We start from the raw sequence: 27436 nt of genomic DNA, 5'->3' as shown, positions 1-27436 counted from the left end.
ATTGGCGTGTAGTTGGAGGCTGACAGCGCTTATGTAACGCAAACTGCAGCCGGAATAAAATTATACGCAAGGCTGCAAAAAGGCCTAGCTGGGTAATAGTCAGGCACTACAACTCCCAGCAGCCAGGCAGTAAAATGCACACAGTCACAGGTAGCCCAACGAAGGACCGTTGGGGTTCTTTTAGACAGGATTCTACACTACCACTGTCCCTGCCTCACCAGTACTGCCCCTATACTCTGTATAATTGACTGCAGACTGAGAATGTTATAGCCTGCACAGCCCGAGATGAAAAAAAAAATCTTTTTGTGCAAAACTGCTCCCAGCAGCCACAACAGTAATGCACACGGTCAGATGTGGCCCTAAGAAGGACCGCTGGGATTTTTGACGACGCCAACACTCTCACTATAGCACCAGCAGCACCCTCCCTAATCTTTGCCAGCGTGTGTCTGAGGCGAGCCGCGGGCGGGACCGCTTTAAATACTCAGCGGTCACTTAATCTCGCCAGCCACTCACTGCAGGGGGGTGGGATAGGGCTGGAACGTCACAGGAGGAAGTTGTAATGCCTTCCCTGCATGTCTATTGGCCAGAAAATGGCGCTAAACATGCAGGGAAGGAAATGGAATTGACTCGAGTACCGCGTGATGCTCGTCTCGAGTAATGAGCATCTAGAGTACCCTGATGCTCGAGCGAGCATCAAGCTCGGACGAGTACGTTCACTCATCTCTAATTGTGGGGTTTTTTCTGATGACATTCACCGTGCGGAATAAATGATGAATTCCTTTGATAGATTCAACTTTTATAGAAGCCCCAATAAGAAATATGTTTTTGCATTAATTTGCTTTTTTTTAAATTTTATTTTAAATACAGGGTTAAATATGGACCCACTGATATGTCTATATGTCTAGTGTACATTATTTAATATCAGACATCACAATTTGGGACACAAATGAAAAAAAAAGTCTTTAAATGTGTTCTCTCATTGGGCAGTTTTAAAATGTATCCATACAATATACTTTTAGAAGCTAAACCTGCCAAGTTTTCAGTGTGTTAAACTCATTCCATATACCTGGTGATTCATCATAAAGCATTTGGGTCATGTATAAACTTCAGAAAACTTCAGCTACACCACATAAACAGCCTGATTTTCTTCCCTGGGTAATCGCTAAAGAATATTTTTTTGTACTTGTCATGAATATTGTCACTCTGAAAGAGAAAAGGAATGTATCATGCTAATTACTTGCCAGCGACATTATTCCACTCTTCCTGGTTTTAGGCTTTTAATGCTAAAATGCTTAAACATTTTATTGTGAAAAAGTTTTTCAGACTCTTTCCTGTGCAAATACTGGCATTCAACTAATTAGTTGTTCCTGCAAAGAGTTGGATTGAAACAGTTCAGGCACATTTATCACAGTGTCACCTTGTCCTTTCAGTGTTAAAACGGAAGAGGGTCCAGAAGGCTGCACCATTTTATCAACCTGATGGGGCATGTCTTAGACTTAAAAATAAGGCATGGTGCCGGAGGTTTATAGTAGGAAGTCCACAATGCTCTTGTTCATTTTACAAGAAACAAGTTCACTTTTGGTAAAGCTTCACTTGTATATGAAGCAACTATAGTTTCCGGACTTTTCCTAATATATTCTATTACCCAGATTGTTCCCTTTTGGGGAGGGCAGACAAAGATTAATAACATTTTAGTGGGCACTAGTTTCATACTTTCAGTAGAATATATACATGTGAACATTGGTTATACTCTTCACCTAGAGGCAATAAAGAGGCTGTCATAATGTGCTGACAGGCTCCATGGCAGCAGAAAATTAAGTAGACTCTACTTTAGGGCGTATTCATATGGCCGTAGTCATTTTTATGTGCGCGCGCCAGTGCCGTAAGACCGACTGAATGGGCACACAAATCTAACGTTTGTGCACCTGCTCAGGTAGCCCGGGCACGGCCGTTGGGCGGGGGGAGACAGTTTAGGCTTTCTCCCCTTTCTTCTCTCCCCCTCGCTGGCTCTCTGCAAGGGGGGGAGGTGAGACGGTGCGTGAGCTAGTGTTCTAATCTCCTGCCCCCTCTCTGCCCTTTGCCAGCAATGGGAGGGGGCAACTAGCTCCACCCCACCCCCTCCCATTGCAAACAGTCAGCAAGGGGCGGGGAGGGAGTTTAGCAGTCACACTGCTTTACTCCCCCCCACCTCCCTTCTCGGGTCGCTGTTATTGGCTCCCATAGGAGTCTATGGCAGCGGCTGTGTTCCGCCCGGGAAAGATAATTCCAGGACTATCTTCCTTCCCCAGCGTAAAAGTTCCGGATGCTATATTGGCAGGAATATGCCTGTGTGATCTGATTCACTGGAATGCAATGTATGAGATGGTAGCGCATATCAGCCAGCCGTGAAAATGGCGGCCGATATACACTTGTGCGAATAAAGCCTTAGGCTGGGCTGCATCTAAAACCTACCCTCCCTTCCCACCGCCACTCTGTTATGCCATGTTTATAGTGAACACCATCTTTCTGTGCTAGCATTGGCAATTAGGTGTCACCAGTCCCCTTGCCAAGAGACTATGCCCCTACACACTGACAGTTTACAATCATAGCTGACAATATCTGACTGTGTAGGGATACTTCCTACTTGAAAGGGGAATAGAAAACCCAGAAATCAATAAGACCTGGGCTTTTGCTGGAAAATACAGTAAGCATTTACTAAAACAAATAGAAGCCGGATTCAGACTGCCTTAATTCACTGAGAGCCACCCGCCAAAGTCATACACGGCATGCACCAAGTATGCAATTACATTGTGTACCTACTGCGCACGGCCAATCGTCATTCACTAACTTGTCATGTATGCATTAATAATATGCACCTAGATTGAACATGCTGCGATTTTTCTTGTGCATATATAGCGCAATTCCTGTGAGTGGCAACATGGCAACCTATGGGAGATTGATACAGCGAATTGCCCGTGGAATATGCTTTAGGCCACTTTGGGCCGGAGATTTTGTAAGGATGCGACATCGCTACAAAACACATATATGTGAAGCTCATGGTTTCCAATAGATTCTTTCAGGATACAAAACATCGCTCATAGAAATGAGCAAGCACGCTCGTTTAAGGCTGATGCTAGAACGAGCATCGGTCTTCTCGAGTAACTGATTACTCGTCCAAGCAAATGGAGGGGGCGGTGGGGGTGAGCGGGGGGAGAGTGAGGGAGATCTCTACCCCACCTCCCCACCCCGCACCCCCTTATTTGCTCAGACGAGTAATCAGTTACTCGAGAAGACCGATGCTCGTTCTAGCATCAGCCTTAAACAAGTGAAAGAACCCATTTGAGACCATGGGCTTCACAGACATGCGTTTTGTAGCCATGCACATCACTACAAAATGTCACGATTTGTAGCCCATGTGAACGAGGCCTTAACAATACGTTCGTGCAAGAGAGTCCATATAAGGAGAGGTGAAAGATCCTCTATAAACCCAGTGAATCTTATAAATTCAGTGACTAACATGTCGTACCTTCTCTGATTATAGACATTCTCTTTTCCTTTTCTTCTCCATCTGGTCGGAACTATCATGATGACTTTTCCAGAGAACTGCAGAGTTTGCTGCTGAGATATGTTTGGCCCCTTATTTTCATAGCCATCTCTAACAGCAAAAAATGTGGACCCCAAACCAAATTTCTAAATCCATAAGCTAAAATCAGCCCCTAGAATAAACACACTAAATCCTACAATAAATAGAAACTATTACAGGTCCCAGACCAGACCCTGCTAAGCAAATACAGAACCCGGAAGACCTCCAATCCTAAATACACAGCTATATCCCAAAATAAAGTCAGTCTCCCCTCTTAACTCAGACAGACCCCAAACCAGACTCCTTAAAGGGGTTGTCTCGCAGCGAAAGCGAATTTTTTTTTTAAAATGGACCCCTGCATTCTGCCCTGTGAAAAAGAAAGCATGTGTTAGTTTTTAACAAGCACATTGCACTTACCTGCATCAGCGTTCTGCAGCTTCTTCATTTCTTCTTTTAAAGATGGCGCCGCTGGTCTTCTCCCACGGTGCACCGCGGGTTTTCCCATGGTGCACCGTGGAGTTTCTTCTTCTGTCTTCCGCGTTCCACTGCCGATACAGCCACCTCATTGGATGATCGGCACCACGTGACGGAGGCGAAGCTACGATGACGACACAGTAACCAGCTCTCCGGCACAAGCGGCCCCATTCACCAGGCAGAAGACCGCACAGCGCAAGTGCGTCTAAAGATGCCAGAAGAAAAAAAGAAACACAGCAGCACTCCAAGGGTTCAGCCACACCGCTGGTGCAAGGTACAATGCAATAGCCCAGTTAGGGTCCTGACTCCCTGGGTCCACTGTTGATCAGCAATGTAGAGAGGAGGAACTAGGCAGCATTCATTTGAAGTCTTCTTTATTAAATAGCCATGAGAAAGCAAGCAGCCACGTATCGACCCTGTGCTCGGGTCTTTATCAAGCTTGATAAAGACCCGAGCACAGGGTCGATACGTGGCTGCTTGCTTTCTCATGGCTATTTAATAAAGAAGACTTCAAATGAATGCTGCCTAGTTCCTCCTCTCTACATTAAAGATGCCAGAAGACACAGAAATTAGACGGAGCCATGGAGACGGGGACGCCAGCAACGGAGCAGGTAAGTGAATAACTTCTGTATGGCTCATATTTAATGCACGATGTATATTACAAAGTGCATTAATATGGCCATACAGAAGTGTATAACCCCACTTGCTTTCGCGGGACAACCCCTTTAAGTTAATAAAGACCCATAAACTTGCAAAGCAGCTCATACGACCTTATTAGTGCAGGTTATTCTACACACATTTGTAACGAGGATCGTTGGACAAAGTAGTTTTGTTGCAGTTTTTTTGCTGTGATTTCCAGAAAAAAAAAACATAATGTGCATCAAATCTGCACATTATGGGTAGCCACTAGAGATGAGCGAACGTACTCGTAATGAGTACTTACGCACCCGAGTACCGCCATTTTCGAGTACTTCAGTACTCGCGCGTAAAGATTCGGGGGGCGCCGGGGGGCGGGGAGAGGCGCGGCGGTGCGGGGGGTAGCAGCGGGGAACAGGGGGGAGCCCTCTCTCTCTCCCTCTCCCCCCCACTCCCCGCTGCAACCCCCCGCGCCGCCACGGCGCCCCCCGAATTTTTTCACCCGAGTACGGAAGTACTCGAAAATCGCGGTATTCGGGCGAAAAAGGGGCGGGCCGAGCACGTTCGCTCATCTCTACTAGCCACTGCTCCATTAACAAAATCTAAATGCAGCCTTCTGTCAATAGTCTGATATATGCTAACATACAATTTTAGGCTAGCTCCACATGAAGAGTTTTGCTGCATTGTAGCCACTATGGTGTTATACTGCAGTAATTACATGAAAGTGAATGGGATTTTTCTTAATGCATTCTTGACACACACAAAAAGACAATGCCAGTATAGAGAGATGACAACAGTGCATATGTACTTAACCTTTTTCCCAGGATGGACACAATTTGCAAAAATTGTACAAGTGAAGTAGTTGCCTGTAGGAAACAAAAGATTAGAGCAAAGGTGTGCACGCTAGAAACATTGTTGCACCTTTATTGTCTTAAAGATGCAGACTTGGACTTAAAGAAGTTGTGCCAAAATTTTAGACCCCCGACAGAATGTCAAGCCCAAGGCAAACAGATGATCATCCCGGATCCCAATCTCAGCACTGCTGGCAAACAACTGATTTTACCGGGGAAGGCCACAGCCAAACAGACATTTCCCCTTCGACGTTCACTGTAGAGGTAATATAGTATTACAGGACAATCTGTAATACAAGGGTAGAAGAAAGAATCTTATCAGATAGATGGGATAAATAAATGATTTCTATCATGTTCCATGTGTTTATTTAGTAGACAGGAGGGTGGTAGAAACCTATCCTAGTCACCCAATGGAATGCAATCTATATAGATCTTATTTTTAATATGAACAGTCAAATTGAGACATTTCACGTGTGTGCACCTTACAATGTAAGCAGCATCTGTTGAAATCTAATGATAGTTTCTATGTCAATATACCTGGTGAAAGCAATTAGTTGACACAGTACTTTTTGTACTTATATATGTAATTCATGATTATGGCAGTAAACTGTACTGTACTACAGAAACTTTTTTTTCTTAGGAAAATGTGTTGAAAGTGTGAGTCCACAAATATTACAGTTCATGACCTTGGTTAGCAGCAGTAGGACAGTCTTTCTAGGAAAGGCCACGCTGTCTAAGCTAATGTTTTCATTGGCTGTTGGCCACTGAATTTGGTGTTTTCTGTGATAGTCAAGGGAGCTGGAGAGCAAGAGCCTGTACTAGCAAGACACAGCAGCAGTAGTATCTGCCATAGATATAATTAAGCTCTAGTATTAAGGGCTTTTAGCCATGAGGTCACTAGTGAAGGCAACACATCACAAGGCAGAATTGGCCCATTTATATTCACATAGTGCATAAAACTGGGTTGCTTTTTTAACACAAAAATCAGAATGTTCTTAAACTTTATTAAAAAGGGATTTTGGCTGTTTTTAATACACAGATTGTGTGCAGTGACAGGAACGTAAAGCTTCCACCTTGTAATATTTATTGATAGCACCTATGTTCAATAAAGTAGCAATATTAATATTTTCTTTTTCTTACAGGTTAACAATAGCAAATCTAAAATTGTACATTCAAACCAAAAGGCAAGAGCCAGAAGAACCAAATAATGTGCCACGTAGAGTGGAAATTATGCCTGAAGAAGACCCCATTCTGGGGTTGAAACTTATTGCCTATGTTAGAAAATAAATGTCAATCCATATTTTAAATCTAGTCTGACATTGTATGTGTCAGACGTTTTTGAGCAGCACCTATCCACTTGTTAGGTTTGTGTTACCTACATGTAGAAGGTGTTACCTACATGTAAAACTAAACAACAAACTGCAAACCATAAAAATAGAAAAGTAAAGAGCCTAAATCTTAAGGCCCATTTAGACACAACAATTATCGCTCAAAATTTGCTTCTTTCAGCAGGCATCCCACTGGCAGTTCTCAGCAGGACACCAGCTGAAAGCACAGAGAACAATGCAGCTGTTTGCATATTCAAAACAGCTGCATTGTTCTTCGAGCTATCGCAGCAGTATCCCGCTCTGCCAGCATAACTCTTAAGTTGCTAATTAGCCACTTAGAGTTATGCAAAGATGATCGCTCAAAACTGTCACTCAAACTGTTGTTTTAGCGATTTTTGAGTGATCATCACTCCATGTAAGTGGGCCTTTAGTCATTGTTCCCAGTTCAAATATGATATACATCTTAACTACTTGGATGGCTACAGGTCTTAATACAATACAAATCTGGCAATACAAATGAGCCTGTACTAACACAGTATATTGGCTACACAATCCCCTCCTAGCCCGGGATTCCATGTGCATAGCCAAAAACAGTAATCTGAAAGAAATCATTGTCTTTAATTAGTTGATCAGAGACCAAAGGTGTGAACTTTGGTGTAAGTTTGACATGATTTCCATTTATTTCTGTCAGTCTTGGAGGACACAATAGCGTAGTCAGATCCTGGTGCCATTTGTTGATATATATCCAAGTAGGTGGCGTGGATTACTAAGTGACGATTTAGAGAGTATGGAGATAAGACATTTAGTCTATGAGCGGGCTTACTGGAAAAATAAGTTGAAATGTCTTTAATTGCCGAATAACAGGAAATTCTATTTTTTTCAATGAAAAATAACAAAACAGCTTGTTACCAAGTACATTTTTGATGCTCTCACCTCCTTAAATGAGGGGATCCTAAAGTAAGCAGGAGACAAAAAATGGTTGTCTTTTATAAAGCCATTGGACAACTAGTATTTAAAAATATTCTAGTTATTCAAACCTGATAAAAAAAGGGTCATGTCATATAAAAATGAGGGGTAAATGTTGGGAGGCAAATTTGCAAGAACATTTAATATTGTCTTAGAGTAACTGTAAATGTTTAAGAGATGTGTAAAAGATTTAGGCCTCATGTTCCACGGGCAAAATAAGAATTAAAATCCGCAGCGGATTTTAACTCTTCTCCTGCCCGCGGATCCGCGCCCCATAGGGATGCATTGACCACCCGCGGGTAGATAAATACCCGCGGATGGTCAATAAAAGGGATTTTAAAAAATATGGAGCATGAAAAAATCTGGACCATGCTCCATTTTCATGCGGGTCTCCCGCGGGGACAGCTCTCGCAGGCTTCTACTGAAGCCTATGGAAGCCGTCCGGATCCGCGGGAGACCTAAAATAGGAATTTACTCACACGCTCCGTTTCTTCTCTTCGCGGCGGCGCCATCTTCTCTCCGTCGCAGCCGGATCTTTTTTCTTCGGGACGGCGCATGCGCGGGGCACGTCACCGACGTCATCATGCGCATCCGCCGAGCCGAAGAAAGAAGATCCGGCCGCGACGCAGAGAAGATGGCGCCGCCGCGAAGAGAAGAAACGGAGCGGATGGGTGGTGGGTTTATTCTCATTTATTCTGATTTTCAGCCCTCATGTCCGCGGGGCAGGAGGGACCCGCTGCAGATTCTACATGAAGAATCCGGAGCGGGCCTGATTTTCCCCGTGGACATGAGGCCTTAGGCTTCAGATGCGGTGGGAGCCACATGAGAGAGGAGATAGAGAAGGGAGGTACCTCTGGGATATCCAAGTTTAAGCATAGCAGCATATCTGATGAGTCATGTAGCCTGCTCAGGGTGTTGTCATTGCAGTTTGGTAATATTTGAGGATATTTGCAACACATCAGACCTCCATTTGACCTTAATTAGTACAGAAAAGATTTGAAGACCCAGCGATGTACTCCGTATTATATGAAAGGCATTACTTAGTTTTTAAGGGGGTAAATGAAGGAACTTTGCCAGGGAGGACTCTAAAGTCAAAATGACATTAGGTTGGGGAGCAAAATAAGTGGTTGTGAGATAAACATTAGTATTCCATAAGCAAAAAGACATAATTTATAATGCACACCCACCATCTCCATTCAGTCCCCAGATATCAGCTGCATTTGCATCATGGTAACTGAGGTTGCATCCTCTTCAGACCAGGGCTCTCTTCCTACGGCAGTCAATGTTTGATTAATGTTCGCTGGATCAAACCATTATAGGTGGATTGCCTGCAATACATCACTGCAATTAACTCACGGTACCGCATGTAGAGTTCTGCTTTTTAGTATCAGCTAATTGATTACTGGCACCAACATTTAGTAGTAAAATGAAGGGACCGTGTCAAGAGGTGAGAATTAGCTTCTATAGGGTGTAGCAATTGAATAGTGTAAATTCATGTGTAAACCATAATGTAGACCTTCAATGAAGAACAATTCAATGAAAATGTAACCCTATAGATCAGGGGTCCCCAACTCCAGTCCTCAAGGACCACCAACAGGTCATGTTTTCAGGATCTCCTATGGTAAGAACACCTGTGGCAATGTCTAAGGCACTGACTATAATTACATCACCTGTGCAACACTGAGGAAATCCTGAAAACATGACCTGTTAGTGGTCCCTGAGGACTGGAGTTGGGGAACACTGCTATAGATAACGCAAATCTCTACAATGTGTGAACTCACACTAATAAGTATTCGTAGTTGTATCAGAAAAAGGGTAGGGGGTTCTAAATGTTTCTTACAGTGTTGAAGACAAAATAGGATCAAAAGGGAGAAGGATTTTAACCCTTTGCAATCCAATTTTGGATTCAGGGTTTCCCAGGGAGCTTTCTCTTTCTGCCATTATATAATGATGCCATCTGCTCGCTAGAGTCAGTACTGCGATATATGACATGCTGGAGAGACCCCCGACAACAGAGCAGCCAGTAATCTAGATTAAGAAGAGTAAGAATACCCTGCCGGATGTCTTCCGACATCGGAGCTGTGCAGCCTTCAATCAGAATGTCTTTAGACGTCAGACAGTGGATTGGAAAGGGCTAAAGGCTAATTTGCTGATATTTGCTTATTTTTTTGAGTACTTTGTGCCATTACTTATAATGGTATCTGGTCCAGTCAGACTCAAGTGAAATAGACGACAGGGATATTCTAAGGGAGAATCACTCTCTCTTCCTTGTGTAGCTTATATATGATACAAGGCCTGATTTACACACTATTTAAACAAAAATTATGTTTTCTTTTATAGAAAAAGGTATACTATTCCCTGAGGACCCCATGCCCATTCCTTGCCTTATGAGTTGTGACTTGAGGTTATCCAATTCCAGAAAGCTAAGCAGATGTAGCAGAATAATTGAAGTCTTATAGCTTTACATTGTATTCAAGCAATTTTCAGTATGTTTTATCATTCATATGACATGTTAAAAAGATAAAATTATGATTTTTGTAAGACACTTTTTGCAGCTGGGGCTTCTTTTTAACAAAAACAAATAGTTTTCTAAACTTTTGAACAGACTTCACAGCACCTGATTAGTTGTATATCATCTCTAGGTAAAATTCACTCATTTCAAAAGGAGAAGAATGCAACAGATAGAGATTGTGTTTGACAGCGGGTTTCCGTAATGGAGTATAAAAACACTAGCTTTCTTTGTTAACATTGGCTCCAAAACACTGGCCTCTTCCCAGCACGTGGGACATTACCCTAAGGGTGATAAATGTGGTTTGTGTTTTCTTTTTTCCATGATATATTTTATATAGGGCCAGAACAGTCCACCACAAATAGTGATTGACACTTCAGTCACACTAGACTGCTTATAATCTAGTTTCCCTATTTTAAGTACACAGACACATTCACTAGGGTCAATTTCACAAGGACCATGGTTTTGGAGTCCTATGGTTAAACCGGCAGAAACATGCAAAGAACATGCACTGAAACTACTTCAAAAGTCATAAAAAATGCAAATTTTTTCATTATTAAAGTAAAATACTTATCGTAGAGCTTCCATCCAATGGGTGAACCCGAATGACATTTGTCAACAAGTTTAAAGTGGAAACTACAGTATAAAGGCCAATTTAGACACAACGATTATCGCTCAAAATTCGCTCAAACAGCAATTTGAGTGACAGTTCTGAGCGTTCGCGTTGCATAAGTGTGTAAATAAAGGCTCACACTGTATGCAGAAGACAAGCGGGACTGCTATCTTCTGCATACAGCTGTTGTCTTCTCAGAGCACTCAGCTGGTATACAGCTGAGCGCTCCGAGCAGGGTATGCAGAACACAGCTGGACCGCTTGTCTTCTGCATACTTTTGCTGTGTTCTGTAAGCGGGATACCAGCTGAAACCCTAGTATCAGTGGTATCCTGCTGAGAACTCAGCTCACGGTCATGATAAGACTCATCGTTGTCTTTCAGCTTGCTGAAAGACCACAATGAGCCAATTGGTAATGAAAACGGCACGATGGCCCTGTGTTTAGACCCAACGATTCTCGCTCAAAATCGTTGAGTCTAAATGGGCCTTAAGAAGTCTTTCAGATTCATTTACATTCCTTCTTTACTTTTACAGTCCTTTATCAATAGCTTTGTGACAAAACGTGTCCTGATCATGGCACACCTAAATGTTTTAGAGATTTATATACAATATTGATCATGCAACAAACATAAGAGGGGAAAACCTTGGTGTAATACACCTCAATGAGCTAATCTATCACTTCTCTCTGCTATAAATAAAGCTTTGTGCATCACCAAAGGAGATGTTTCAAGCTTAAAAACATTGGGTTACCTTATGTACTTTTCCTTAAAAGCTTTACCCAAAAATCGTGGCCATAATACAATTTGAATGGTAACCCCGTGTGAAATACTCCAAGATACATTATAAGTGGGATTAGTCATGTAGCAAAATATCCTATTGGAATTTCCCCTCCATCGCTATGCCACCGTTCTCAATAACTAAATGAGTGATCCTTGCATGATTCATTGGATAAGAAAGGATAGAATTTAGCAACAACTTTTTTCTTGGGAAACGTATTCATAAAATATTCCAAAATGTTAAAGTCTTGTAAAATAAAACCACAGCACTTTGCTTCTACAACTAGAGCATGCCTCAGCTGAAAATATCTGAAGAAACGTAAATTGTTCAGGTCATCAAAACTCCCTTTTTAAGACTTCAGATGATTTACCCCCCTTGGAATCATAACCCGTTGAGTCTATAATTTCCCTGCCTTCCATCTATTCCCATTAAAAACACCATTGCAAGCTCTATTTAACATTGTAAATATATGATATTGTCCCCTGAGGAGTTACCCAAGCATACCACTTGGAGAGACAGCCATTTTTCAGTTTTTTTCATCCCTTATTTGAAAATGTTAATTTGATTACCCAACGGGTAATTTCCCATTGATGTGGCTGTGTAAGGGCTTCTTTATTTGTTGAGCGAGCTGTAATCCCTATTTGTAGCATTTTCGGGACGATACAACTTTTTTGATTGCTTTTTATTCAATCTTTTGGGAAGATCAAAAAACGCATTCTGGCATTGGGTATTGAGAACTTTAACTTTTTATCCTTTGATCGCTTGCACATACAATCAGGGGCGTAACTATAGAGGATGCAGGGGATGCGGTTGCACCTGGGCCCAGGAACCTTAGGGGGCCCATAAGGCCTCTCTTCTTCATATAGGAAGCCCAGTACTATGAATAAAGCATTATAGTTGGGGGCCCCGTTCCAGGTTTTGCATTGGGGCTCAGAAGCTTGAAGTTACGCCTCTGCATTCAATATACTGCGCTACTTCAGCTATCTCTGATCCTGGCAGCTGGGTGTCAGCTTTGTTTTACAGCTTGCACCCCATGCTCATCCTCCATACATGGAAGGCAAGTGTTGCAAAGTGGTTAACAGTAACCAGTTTTCAGTTGTGAGCGATTTTTTTTGCAACATATAAGTAGGTACATTTCTTATCATCTTCTGCTAAAACAGACATTAAAATTAACTTTCTCCTTGGTTAACTGTGATATAAACCGTATAACTATGTTTATTGGGGAGGTGAGTATATACTGTTTTTTAATTTTATCATATATTTATAAGAGGGCACTTAGTAAAAGGGGTCTTCTATCTCTAAAGGGGGTAGAAAGTGTCATCTTTCTGTAAAGGAGGCAGTGGGTGGCATCTATCTCTAAAGGGGGCACAGAGTGGCATCTGTCTGTAAAAGTGGGTACAGGGTGACATATATCTCTAAGGGGAGTACAGAGTGGCATCTATCTGAAAAAGGGAGCAAAAGGTGGAATCTATATGTAAAGGAGACAAAAGGTAGGATCTGTATGTAAAAGGGGGCAAAGATGGTATATCTAAAAGCAGGCAAGAGATAGCATTATGTCTAAAGGGGGTAAGAGGTGACATTACATCTACAAGGGGGCAATAGATGCATTACAGGTAAAAGGGGGCAAGAAGTAGTATTTTATCTAAAGGGGACAGAAGTGGCATTATATCTAAAAGGGAATGGGATATTACTGACTGTGGCAAAAGGGGATATTATTGGGGTATAAGAGGCATTATTACTGACTGTAAGTTGAAGGGATCATTATTAGTGAATGGGGAGAAAAGGGGGAATTATTACTAAATGGGGACAAAAGGGGGAATCAGGGGCGTAACTATAGAGGGTGCAGGGGATGCGGTTGCACCCGGGCCCAGGAGCCTTAGGGAGCCCATAAGGCATCTCTTCTCCATATAGGGAGCCCAGTATTATGAATAAAGCATTATAGTTGGGGGCCCTGTTACAGGTTTTGCATTGGGGCCCAGAAGCTTCAAGTTATGCCTCTGTGCAGCATGGTTTACGTATGGGTACGGGTACAGATACAGATAGAGGGGGGGGCCCAGCTCATCTTTTGCATCAGGGCCCCTGACCCTTTACTTACGCCCCTGGGGGGAATTATTACTGAGTCTTGGTCTTTGTATAGTGTTTTCTGCAACAGCATGGTGGTATTCCGTTACTAGATGGTGGTAATATGTGATAATTGTTAGGCAGTATTATTTGGCCCATATAAAGTGTTATCATTGGTAATGGTAATCTTGTTGTAGTGGGTTATATACAAGGCCAGTATGGAGGTAATATGAACGGTAATAATATTTGCACTTTGTATATATGGTATGTGATATTATTTTATTTTCTGGTCTCGGGTAACATATCGGTGCTTAACTATTTGTTACACTATTCCTAAACCACTAAAGGTAAGGGCACACTAGTGGCCTAGTTATTTTGCTATTCTTGAGTCGGCCAGAAAGTGGGAACTTACCTGAACTTCTATGGGTTCCAGCCTTTCCAGTTTTTATATACATATGATTTTTTTTCTTTTTGGAGGGGAGGGGCCAGGCACTCTGTGTCCACCCTTGGTAGTAACAATCTGAAAGCTTGGGGGTCTCACTGCTGAGATCTTCACTGACCTGAAAATTGGGGTTCCATGTCCCTCTCTTCTCCTCACTGTGGGCTTGTTGCACCCCCTAAAATGAGGAGGAGATTGAATAGAGTGGTAGTTGTGCATACAAGGCACCACTTCATGAATTTTCATTGGGATTGCTGGAGATAGTCAAGCACATGCGTGACTGCCAGTCCATTCAACCTGACATTGCTTCTCTGGATCGGTCAGGGTCTCAGTGATGAGATCCTTACCAATCAGACTTTTATCACCTAACCTCTGGATAGGTACGAAAAGTTGTTTTTAGTACAATCCCTTTAAGGCCTCCTTCTTAGAGCCTGACAGCTAATCTGGATGAGTTTGTTATGTGTTGTAAATCCCTCTTCCCCTCCAGGGCATTTTGGAAGTTGATAGCTATTTGAATAACAATCCGTTTCCCTCACTACAGTTTGAGCAAGTGGAATTATGAGAACAAATAATTTCAATAGAAGAACTGAATATGAACCTTAAGGCTATGCCTATGAATAAAACACTGGCCCTGGACTGAATCCCCCTGGATAGGTTTCAGGGAATATTATAATGTGGTCCTTCTTTGTACATTATAGTTGTCTAATACTTGCCTTGTGGAGAGCAGTAAATATGTTTTTAATTATTTTTAATTGTATTTGGGGGACTAGCAGGGGGCGGGGGACTAAGACAAAAGATAGTGTCAAATAATGTACAGGAGTTTTCCAGAACCTACATGTTTTTTTATTCAGAGACAGTCATATAAAGCAATGCCAAAGCCAATGCACCACGCAGTTACATCAGTATGTCATGTGACTGTATGGAGATGAGCACAGTGGCCATATTACTTGCATATCTGGAAACAGTGGGGGCAGAACGCGAGCAAGGCATATATTAGTAAATAACTTTTTTTTATTACTACAGATGGAGTGCCTAGAAAATTCCATTTACAGTTTGGTTTCCAAGAGTTTGTATCAAAAATGTACCTCTTAGGAAGCTCATGCATATTTTAACTGCCATTTTTTTCTTTGTTAGAGACAATCTGTCTACTGGATGCATTCAGCCGTGGCTTTACAGACAGGCAGTGGGGGAACATCAAAGAAGGTAAGTATGATAGTCACATCCCCTGATTCAGTGTTTCATCTCCTTTGAATCTATAACTTTAACTTATGAGGCTGATCGAAGCTGACAGATTTCTTTAAACTTCCCAAAGTATATGTACCACCCATAAAGAAAGAGGGTTTCCAAGTGTAAAACAAAAAAATTAGCTTATGTGCTAAAATAACAAAAAATCCTATATTCACCAGGAGCAAGTTGAAAGAAAAACTAAGTGAACCTTTTGGAATTACCTGGACTTCTGCATTGATTACTAATAAAATGAGTGGTCTGATTGGTATCAAAGTTACAATTGTAGGTAAATACAGTCTAACTTAACTAATAACACAAATAGTTCTAAAGTTCATGTCTTTAAGTATAGTGAGCAAACATCCACAGAGCTGGAAAAAAAGTTAAGTGAGCCATTGCCTGGCAAAAGGTGCTTCAATTGAGGAGACGGTATTGGATATGTGGGTTTCACAAGTGTTTGCCCATTTAATAAAGAAACACGAAGCCTGGTTACTGACAGATCTGTCCTTCTCAAAAACATTGGTTAGTGCAAACCATTGATCATTGCAAACAACTTTTCAGAAGACATGTTATAAAAATACATGCAGCTAGGAAAAGCAAAAAAAAGCATTGCTAATAAAAACACCAATCCATGGTTAGGCAAATTATATCTATGATGGAGATAATTCAGGACTGTTGCTACTCTCCCTAGGAATGGACATCATGTTATAGTGAATCTGTAATCAGTTTAGATGCTGCAAAACTGCTGACAATGAGGCAGAAAAGTAGGGTTTAAAACAAACCTTTCTCAATAACATAATTACCAGCACTGGTAAATTAAAGTTTTATTCCTTTGCTCGTGCCACTGCACGTGCCCCGAAGGCATGCCTTTTATCTGGAATGCTCTCTAGTCTTTACTTACCTATCTTTTTTACACGGGCTATATTGTGTATTATTATCACCTTGGCTCTGGAGATCGGGCAGGTTTTACTTATGTATGTCTTCTGTTTTATTGCCTGTTCATTATTGGGGATGATTGCATAGGGGTGCTCTAACCAATAATGTTTTGCACTCCTTGTTTCTTTTGGTGTGCGCCGATGGGTACTTTTTAAATGTTTTAACTTTGTGTTTACGTACACAAACTATTAAATGTAAATAAAGATTGTTATATTAACCATGTATCTGCCAATGTTTCAAAATTCAAATATTTGGATTCAGCAAGTGAAAGGTTAATATATACTTATCTTAAGGGCCTCATGTTGTGCAGAGTGCTAAGGCATTAGTATACAGTCCTAAGCTCTCACTCACGACCTGAAAGCTGTGAGTTCAATCCCCGCATGGTTCAGGTAGCCGGCTTAAGTTTGACTCATCCTTCTGAGGTCGGTATCTTTATCTTGTGCACTTTGTTATTTCCATTGAGCTGCTCCACAACTTTGATTGGCAGTTAAAGTGTCAAACCTGGAGACCACTAAACCTCTCAAACTAAGCAGAGAGGAAAGGCAATGGAGCAACTCAACGGAGAGACTGCAGAATAGTTCAGGAGGAAAGCCCACCATTAGGGCACTTGCAGAGGTACCTGTCGAGGACAATGAGATATATATCCTTGATAGATGAGACAAATGTAGAACCTTGACCTGAAGGCACAATAGGCCTGAGGAAGATGCAGTTAGCACTGATATATATGGGGATGCACCAACAGTACTTTATAGCATGACACAGTATCACTATCTTCCAGGTTTAAACTTGGTGATTGTGCTGTTGACCTATTTTTAATTATGTTACAATATTAATAATAATAATCTTTATTTGTATAGCACAAATTTATTCCACAGCGCTTTCAGACACATGGGGAACACAAACAATACGAAAATTACTGAAATGAGAAAAGATACATATGGTATTCAATTCTTTGGAAACAAAGGAGGTGGATTGATACAGAAGGTACAGGGGCAGGAGGTGGAGCAAAGAGGAACACAGCAATGCGACGATAACAAATACACAGTTTTTAAGACATAAACGGGGTGGAGGTAGTGCAGGAGGAATGGTGCACGAAATGTACATGATAGGCAAAAACGGAAAGTGATAGGGAGGGGCAGGGGGCATATTGTGGGAGTGGGGGACTAGATCAGGAGGTTTGGTATTCTCCTATGAAGAGGCATATATTTAGGGCACGTCTGAAGTTCCATGCGTCGGGCATTGTCTGGATGTTTTGAGGTAGAGTGTTCCAGAGGATCCGTGATGCTGTAGAGAAGTTCTGTATATTTCGATTACATTGGCTCTTTACATTGGCTCTTCCATGTTTCTTATAGAGGGGGAGAAACAATTTATATATATTCAATGTTGGTCAAACCATTTGTGCCTTATTACGGGTGGTTACTGCTACTGGTTCACTCTATCCAATGATCCTTGGAGATTCTATCATTTTGTTTTAAACATTTTTAGCTTTTTTGTGATATGCGTCCTGTTTTTTGATTAAAATATTGTCTCATTATGCTATATACATTTTGATTGACCGTACATTGCTATCTTTTTTTTTGCAAGTTGTATATCCCCACTATGGCTTGGGACACCTTATGAAGAAGCTGTATTGTATAAGTTTGGAATCCCCCTGCAATCTGATTGGTGCTGCTCAGCAGATATAGGGTATGCGGAAAGGTGTTTGCAGGCTTTTATATAGAGCTTTTCATATTTGTTCAGACTGTACTGTTAGATATAAGCTGCTTTGGTTGCTAAACATCAATACTTTGTTGCATTAGCGTGTACATAACTTTCACTGAAGGGAAATGGCTTTCATTTCAGAATTATAGAACAATAGGAACGATTAGAGGGGACAAACACTGGATTTTCCTGGGCGGCATTCCACCTCCTTATATAATTAAAGAATGTAGTCTTCCCTTGGTCTTCATTCCATGAATTTTCATCACATTCTTTATATATGCCCCTTGGGTGCCTTCTCCTCTACTGGAGTGCTGGAAAAGGAAAATTCTTTCTATCTTATTATGATTTTCTTTTCCTGGATAACAGTCAAAGCATAAACTCCAGATTTCCCTTCCATAGCATTTTTTATTTGCTTCATGGCTATATATCTTGTATGCTTTATGGGTTTCCTCGTGAAGTCTATATAAAACAGGGGTGCACAACACAAGGCTCACAATGCCATTCTGCGCGGCCTCAATCATCTGTACACAGAACTATCTACGCGGGCTGCTCACATGTAGTTTCCATGTCAGGATGAAGAGAAATGGAACATAGCAGGGCAATAGGAAGGAACAAGTACTAAGAGTGCAGTGTGTAGCCAGGTCTGGATCCCTACATGTTAGGAGAATAAAGTCTTTGGACCCATTTGGAACTCCATAAATTAGTCTATGAGTTAGAAGCATTGTATACGCATGCAGCTGTCTCCATTGTAGCCTATCAGCTAAAATGGAGAGAACCACAAGCATTGGCTCCTCCTCTCTGCTGATTGTGGGGAAGGGGATGTTGACCCCCATCCCCTCAATAGGTAGAGTCACAGAATGGTAGAGTTGGAAGGGACCTCTAGGGTAATCTGGTCCAACCCCCTGCTCAGTAAAGGATTTACTAAATCATCCCAGACAGATATTTGTCCAGCCTTTCTTTGAACAATTCCTTTTAAGGAGAAGTCTCCATTTCCTGTGGTAACCTGTTCCACTCATTCATCACACTCACTGTCTAATATCTAATCTGTGTCTCCTCCCTTTCAGTTTCATCCCATTACTTCTAGTCTTCCCTTGTGCAATTGAGAATAGGGCTGATCCCTCTGCACTGTGACAGCACTTCACAACTATAGTTTCTTTTCATGATTGGGCAACATTAGAACTATGTAATAATGATATTGAGAGTCATAGGGATAAAAACATTTTCTAGCATACTGGTTTTATCATGAAAAAGCCACGCGTGGTCTCAACTGCTCAAATTCCTGTTGGTAAGATCTTCTCAATGACCCTTAAATTATACTAAAAAAAAGATGTGAGTAAAGGATCCTTGAACAACCAAGCATTGATATAGATATATGTTGTTTTTTTTTACTTTATTAGATAATAGTAGGGTGTGTGGTCTAATTAAAATTGCTTCATTGAAGGATAACTCACCACCTCCCATGGTAACCTGTTCCACTCATTCATCATCCCCACTATCAGAAAGTTTTTTCTAATATCTAATCTGTGTCTCCTCCCTTTCAGTTTCATCCCATTGCTTCTAGTTTTTCCTTGTGCAAATGTGAATAGATTTGATCACTCTGCACTGAGACAGCACTTCAGATATCGGTAGATAGCTATTAAGTCTCCTCTCAGCCTTTGTTTTTGCAAACTAAGCATTCCCAGATCCTTAAACTGTTCCTTATAGGACATGGTTTGTAGATCGCTCACCATCCTGGTGGGAGCCCTGAAAGTGGAATTTTGATTTCTTATGGCATATACTTAGGATGTACCATAAATGTCTCAGATGGACATATCTTTGTGGCCCCTGGAAATGGTTCAGTATGGCAATGTAGCCCTCAGACTAGAAAACGTTATGCACCCCTGTTATGAAACATCGAGAATTTTCACAAAAGGCAAAGTAAGATATCTAAGGCCCATAGTCTATAATCACATAATCTGCTATGCAGACAATAAAAAAATAGATTGTCAGCAGCAAAACAATATACCTCTGTAGGGGAAGCAAACGGAGAAGAAATGCTTGCTCTACCCACGGATCCAGACTTCCCAAATCCACGCATAAGGCACAAAAATACACTTTAGAGTAGCATAAGTGGTGCAAGAAAAATCTTCACATCATCCAAGATGTGTTGTTTATGAAATCCACAGATACAGCAATGTTTCAACCGCCTCCTGGGGTCCTTGAAAAAGACAGCTGTACCTGTGGGTGCAATAAACAACACATCTTGGATAATGTGAAGATTTTTCTTGCACCGCGTATGCTGCTCTCAAGTGTATTTTTGCACATAATCTGCTATAGTGTGACACAAAGCCGCATCACAACCATGCACTTTCATAATCCATAGCACACCCTGGTTTAAAAAAAATCTCATGAAGACCTTAAAAACACAAAATCTGAATGAGAATATGCTGCAAAACAAAGCGGAAACACAAGTGTAAACATATCCTTATAGCATGGGTATGTTCAGATGGCAGAATTCACTTCTTGATGTGGATATAAGTGATTTTCTAGATGAGAATTCCGCAGGCAGATTTTGCTCATTAACAGGGCAAATTCTGCATGTGGATCCATGCCAAAAATGCATCGGATTTTGATGTGGTTTTTTATTAGGTGAAATTCTCCATGGAATATTACACTGTCTGAATATACCCATATTGTCTCAAAGGGGCTATCCCACAAAGGACTTCTATCACCTACCCACAGGACAAGTAATAAACATTGGATTGCCGGGGTCCCCATTGCTGATCAATAGAAATGGAGCCCCAAGCCCCTGTTCCTCTTTACTGTATAACTACAGTGGCGAGTTTGAGTGGAGTGGAGATCATGTACAGGTTAAGCCCTACCACTCCATTCGATTCTACATGGCTAATGGAAACACCCAAGTGTAGTGCCCTATCCTGTGAATAGGCAATAAATGTTATTTAAAGCCTTTCTGTGTGCACCACGTCCTCATTTTTACTCCTGCCCTTTTGGTATGGATTAAAGCGCTGCTATAGAATTTGTTATCGAGTACCGCCTGTTCATCCAACTTTGTACATTTTAAAGTTTGACTGGGAATGGAGCTCCATGTCAAAGAGGTGGGCAGTTCCAATTTCTCCCTGCCCACAGCATGTTGACTGAGAGCTCTCTCCTTATACACAAGCAGGGAGAGAGTTGTCACTTTGCATGCTGCAGGTGCGGAGAGGCCGGCATGGCCTGCGTCTTTTGACTCGAAGATCCATTCTGAGTCAAACTTTAAAATCTCGATTTTTGCAAAGCATTTGATACTGTGCTGCATAAAAGGTTGGTATATAAAATTAGAATGTTTCCCTTAAGAAAAAAAATGTGTGTAAGTGGTTAAGTAATTGGCTCCAAGATAGAAAACCAGGGTGGTAATTTATGATACATAGTCTAAATATAAGTTCTGCACACCGTCTTCGATAATTAACATGTAAGTAGAAGACTAAAAATAAGTCCGTACAATCTAAGACAAAAACTTCTTAGCACTTCTAAGTATTTACGATGAGGTTTCCCGATTTTTTATTTATTTATCCAGTGTTTGTTGCATTCAACATATGAAAAAATTCATGTACTCTATAACAGACACAACATTAAATCCCGGATGTTTTGGGCTATATGCCTTTAATTAAGGAGAAAGGTTGATGTCGTGGTGGCGCTCTCGGCCAATGTACATCCTTGTTCTTTTCGTACATACACAGATGAGGTCACTGTTACTAATGGGTTACCATAAGGGTCAGTATCGGGCCCTATTCTCTTTAATATATTTACTAATGTCCTTGTATAGAGATTACACAGACAATTTTTTTTTCAGGTGATACTAAAAACTGTGTAATTTAGGTAACACGAAAAGTTACATTTTAAATTTACAAAGGGATCTGTGTAAGTCGGAAACTTGGGAGAAAAGTGGCCAATGAAGTTGACCTGTTAGAAAAAGCCAAAATCTTCATAACAGCTCTTTTTTCTGTAGATCTTGTGAACGAGAGCTACGGAAACAGTGCAGTACAGTGTGCTACGTTGTTTCTGTTACTCCCCAAGTTAGCGCACTGTGGTATCCTGTTTCCATAGCTCTCAAGCTCTCATTCACTTAACCCTTTCCATTCCAATTTGTATCCTAGTTTTCCTAGGGGGCTTACTCTTTTTTCTACTGTTATACAATGGCGCTATATGCTGGCTAAAGCCAGTACTGCATGAGGTGACATGTTGGATAGGCTCCAACAGCAGAAATGCTGGCAATATACAGTAAGAAAACCCCGACGGATGTCTTCCAACATCAGAGCTGTACAGCCTTAAATCATAATGTCTTTAGACGTCAGACAGTGGATTGGAGAGGCTTAAATGTTGTTCTCATAGTTATCGGCCTAGTGGCTGGTAACTATAGCAGCAGATTCCCATCTTGGCTATGAAAAGCCCTATGTACCATACATTTATGGTTTAGTCAGATAGTGTGGTAAATTCCCATTTTTAATAATTTTAACATAAATACTGTGAAATCACATCAAAATAGTGCATTTTTTGTGAAGTTGATGCGAAACTGCAGCATTTTGATATAGTTTTGCAGCAGCAAAAACACGACTTGACCACACCTTCTGAATAAACCTTTATTAACAAATCGCCCATCTTTGATAAAACACTGTACATCTGCCTAACTGTTCAGCAGCTTGATGATTTTGCCCTCTTTTGTAGTCCAAGGTATCCGTAGCATTCTGCTCCAGCACCATAGTTCAATCGCATCCATTTTCCTTCTGCCTCCAAATATGGTGCTGGAAGACACCAATCAACCCACCAGGGAAGAACAAGAACGAAACACGAATAACTTGGGCATTAATGACAAGGGCGGAACAAAGCCATTTGGATGCCGGTCCGTGGCATGAACACGGGCAAATTGGAAAACTTAAAAAATGAAATGGAACTGCTCAACATTGACCGGCTGGGTATCAGTGAGCTTTACTGGACAGGCAACGTTTTTTTTCAAGTAGCGATGATTACACCATTTTTTACTCAGGCAATGACACCATCAGACGCAATGGAGTGGCATTCATCGCAAACAAGGCAGTCGTCAAAGCTGTCCATTGTTTTAGTGCCATAAACGATAGGATCATATCCTTACGCATCAACGGGAATCCTTGCTCAATCAGAATTCTGCAAGTTTATGCACCCACAACCAATGCAACAGATGAGGATATTGAAAATTCTATGCCGATCTCCAGCAAGCAATCAATCAAACAGGCCTCTCACAAGCGAAGCCAGGATCCTACTGCACACTGATAAGAGGCAAAAACCCTGAAACAGCTGTCTGTGTATGGATTCTAACATGGTTTTCATTTCCCAATCATTGCTCTACAGACCTGTCTGAAGGGTCAAGCATTGATTTGAAGAATTGCTGCCATCCAATAGGTGGCCCTGCAGAGGTATTGCTCCACCTCCCTTATCTGTAGGCATTGAAATCTATTATGATGCAGCCCAGGTTGGTGCTTTTATCTTGGTTCTGTATAGTACAATTGTTTGGCGTATCCATTAGTAAAATTAATTTTGAAAATATACAATTACATAGACCAGTATAATATATTTAATATGTACCCCCACCCTTACCCTTCCTAATTCATTACTTAATAAATATTTCCACTTGTGATTGAAAAACATCCCCTCGGTCTAACAAAAACAATTGTGTTTGCTTTTTGACGAGTGACAGTGAATCAGTAAGCGCTGCGGAATAAGTCGGCGCTATACAAATAAAGATATTATTAATATTCCTACATATGTCATTCAGGGAACATTTTAATGCAAACATGTAATTGCATTGATATACGCGGTGACCTTCATTGCCTAAACAACATGAGTTGTAAATAAAGCCGTGTGTACAGTTTATGTTGTTTGAGCAATGTAGATGATAATAAGAGGGCTGTCTGTATTGCTATATACGTGAACTTTCAATGTAGAGTCTATAAATGTATAACAATTTAAGAGACATTTACATTTCATTGCTCGCATTGCATGTATTCTTAGGGTCTTGCTATGTTTTACTTGATATTATACAATATGATGTAGGGATTCTGGGAATTCCAATTTATGAGATCTTATACTTTGAAATTCTCCTAGGGCAATTATGGGAAATTCTACATTTTCTCCACAGCGCTGCCTGTTACTACTAGTACAATTCTATACCACAGCAGTGTTTGTAGCAATATTATCAACTTAGTCAACTGCTGCTTAAGTAAATTCAATTGTTTAAAGTAACTCCAACTTCAATCTTTGTAATTCAATTTTTTTTCTCAAAAAATACCAATTTTACAAAATACTTGGTTTTATGGCAACATTTTACCTTCATTTTCTAATTCACTGTATTCCACCTCTAGTTCAAGCATACATGCTACTAACATAACACAGGACTCGGAGCCATCTTTTATTACTGCTTCCATTAGATTTGTGAGGAGAATAGACTCTGATCATGGAGGTGGCAAGTGGTGCAATTTGATAAACAAATCACAGAAGACAATGACTAGTAATCATGTTACATCAAGTCTATCACTCTACCCATACTTTCTGTTCTGCTAATGATTAGAGATGAGAGAGTGTACTCGCTAAGGCAAACTACTCGAGCGAGTAGTGCCTTATGCGAGTACCTGCCCGCTCGTCTCAAAAGATTCGGGTGCCAGCAGGGGAGACCGGGGAGTTGCGGGAGTGAGCAGGGGGAGCGGAGGGGGAAAGAGTGAGAGAGAAATCTCCCCCCCCCCCCCATTCCTCCCCGCTCTCCCCCGCCGCTCCCCGCCCTCCGCCGGCACCCGAATCTTTTGAGACGAGCGGGCAGCTACTTGCATATGGCAATACTCGCTCCAGTAGTTTGCCTTAGTGAGTACGCTCGTTCATCTCTACTAATGATCTTTGACCAAGTTCCCTCATAATTTCAACCTCCCACTCCCATCCCCAAGATTTTTCCTAAGCTGCAACAATTCCCTGGAACATGCTACTCCAGACAACGTGACTGAATATTAATTTCCACAATTTTAAGTGTGCCCTAAAACATCTCTCTTTCGGGAGGCCTATCACATTGTTTCGTCTAACTCAATTTCGTCTACCTCTCTTCAACATTCTCCCTCAGAACCTGACCTCTTCACCCAGTTGTATCCCCCATCCTCTCTAATACACTTCATATTTGTACATACACAGATACCTGCTAGTGACCGGCTCATGCAGCTTTATGTATTCTACCATAATTAGTAGAAAATATCATTTTACATAGCAAACACTTTTACTTTTTGTGTCACCACTATTTCCTTATAGAAAAGCCTTCACCCCTATTCTTCAAATTGTTTATTGGTTTAATACTATATGCGATGTCAGCTTCAGAATTGTAAAGTGCTGCTATTATTATTATTACTATGGCATATTGTTTTCTCACTGAACTATAGGCTTTAAAGTAGTATTCCCATCTCAGCCTCTAGAATCAGAATACCCATGTCTGTGTGCCGTGCTCCCTGGATGGGGCTAATCCCTTAACCCCTTCATGACATGGCCTATTTTGGGCTTAAGGACGCAACAATTTTTGGCGGATTTTCTTCTCCGTTTATCAAAAGTCATAACTTTTTTATTTTTCCGTCGACGCGGCCGTATGAGGGCTTGTTTTTTGCGTGGTGAACTGTAGTTTTTATCGGTGCCACTCTTGGGTACATAGACTATATTGTAAAACTTTTTTCTTTTTTTTAATGATAGCAGGGAGAGAAAACGCATCAATTCTGCCATAGATTTTTTTTAAATTATTTTTTTTACAGCGGTACTCATGCAGCATAAATGAGACATTCCATTTTTTCTGCGGACCGGTACGGTTACAACGATACCAAAATTCTTACATTTTTTTTAGGTTTTCCCACTTTTCTGCAATAAAAACCCTTTTTCTGGATAATCTTTTTTTTTCTAAATTGCTGCATTCAAAGTCCTGTAACTTTTTTATTTTTTGATGTACGGCACTCTATGAGGGCTTATTTTTTGCGTGACGAGCTGTAGATTTTATTGGTACCATTTTGGGGTACATATGGCTTTTTTGATCACTTTTATTGCGTTTTTAGTGAGGCAAAATGCTAAAAATTAGCATTTTGCCTCAGTTTTTTAGCGTTTTTTTTTTGCGTTTTTTTCCGTGCACAGTCAAAAGCATGTGCAACTTATTGTATGCGTCATTACGGATGTGACAATACCAAATATGTGGGGTTTTATTTTTTTTTTAACTTTTTTTATGCTAATCTGAGAAAAAGCATTAAAAAATGGGCTTTTTAACTCTTTTTTTTACATTTTTTTAAATTCTTTTTTTAATCTTTGTTTTTTTACACTGTTTGTGTCCCTCTGAGGGACTTTAACCACTGCCCTGATGATCGCTGGCATAAGGCATGGCAGAGCTACTGCTCTGCCATGCCTTATCGCTTGTACAGCGATTATAGGCACAGGCAATACAGGACGCCAGTGTCTGGCGTCCTGTTGCCATGGTGACAGGCCGGGCTCTCGCGATGACATCGCGAGTTCCGGCCGGAGACACAGAGGGAGCCGCGCTCCCTCTGTGAACTCTTTCCCTGCCGCGATCTACTTAGATCGCAGCAGGGAAGGGGTTAACAGCGGGGGCGCATCTCCGATGCCCCCCCGCTGTTGCAGCGGGACGCCGGCTGTGACTGACAGCCGGCTCCCGCTGCGAGAGAGCGCGGGATCTTATGTGATCCCGCGCTATCTCCAGGACGTAAGTTTACGCCCTGTTGCGGGAAGTACCAGGCTGCCAGGACGTAAACTTACGCCCTGCAGCGGAAAGGGGTTAAGGACCAAGCCTGTTTGTACCAGGATCACCAAGCCGAATTTTGGAAATTTGGCATGTGTTACTTGTACAGATCTATTTTCTGCTAAAGTTTTGCACATCCAAGTAATGTTGACTTTTTCACCACATATCATACTTTATTTAATTGGTAAAAGCAGATTGATATGATTTGCATAATTTTTTTTCTTATTTGCAGTATGTCACATACGTATATACTGTACAATTTTTTTATCAGATATATATTTATCTATTTACTTTATTTTGGAAGCACATTTGAATTTCTTTTTTTTTTTTGAGGAATTTAGGAGACTTACAAATCCAACATTAGTTATTACATTTTGAAGTACATTTTGTTTTTAGACACCAATCCAGGTTTTGCATAGCCTCATAGGTGTCAGAATGATAGATGCCCCCAGATTTGACCCAATTTTGAAAAATAGACCCCTTAAAGAGACTCTGTCACCTATTTTAACACTATAAGCTAAGCTTATGGGCTAAAAGCAGGTGAAGCACTGAGTCTGGGAATACTTTCCTCTCACATATTATCAATTTCTG

Source organism: Eleutherodactylus coqui, chromosome 2, assembly GCF_035609145.1.
Source record: "Eleutherodactylus coqui strain aEleCoq1 chromosome 2, aEleCoq1.hap1, whole genome shotgun sequence".
NCBI classification, from domain to species: Eukaryota; Metazoa; Chordata; class Amphibia; order Anura; family Eleutherodactylidae; genus Eleutherodactylus; species Eleutherodactylus coqui.
Note: the sequence above shows the minus strand (reverse complement) of the source record.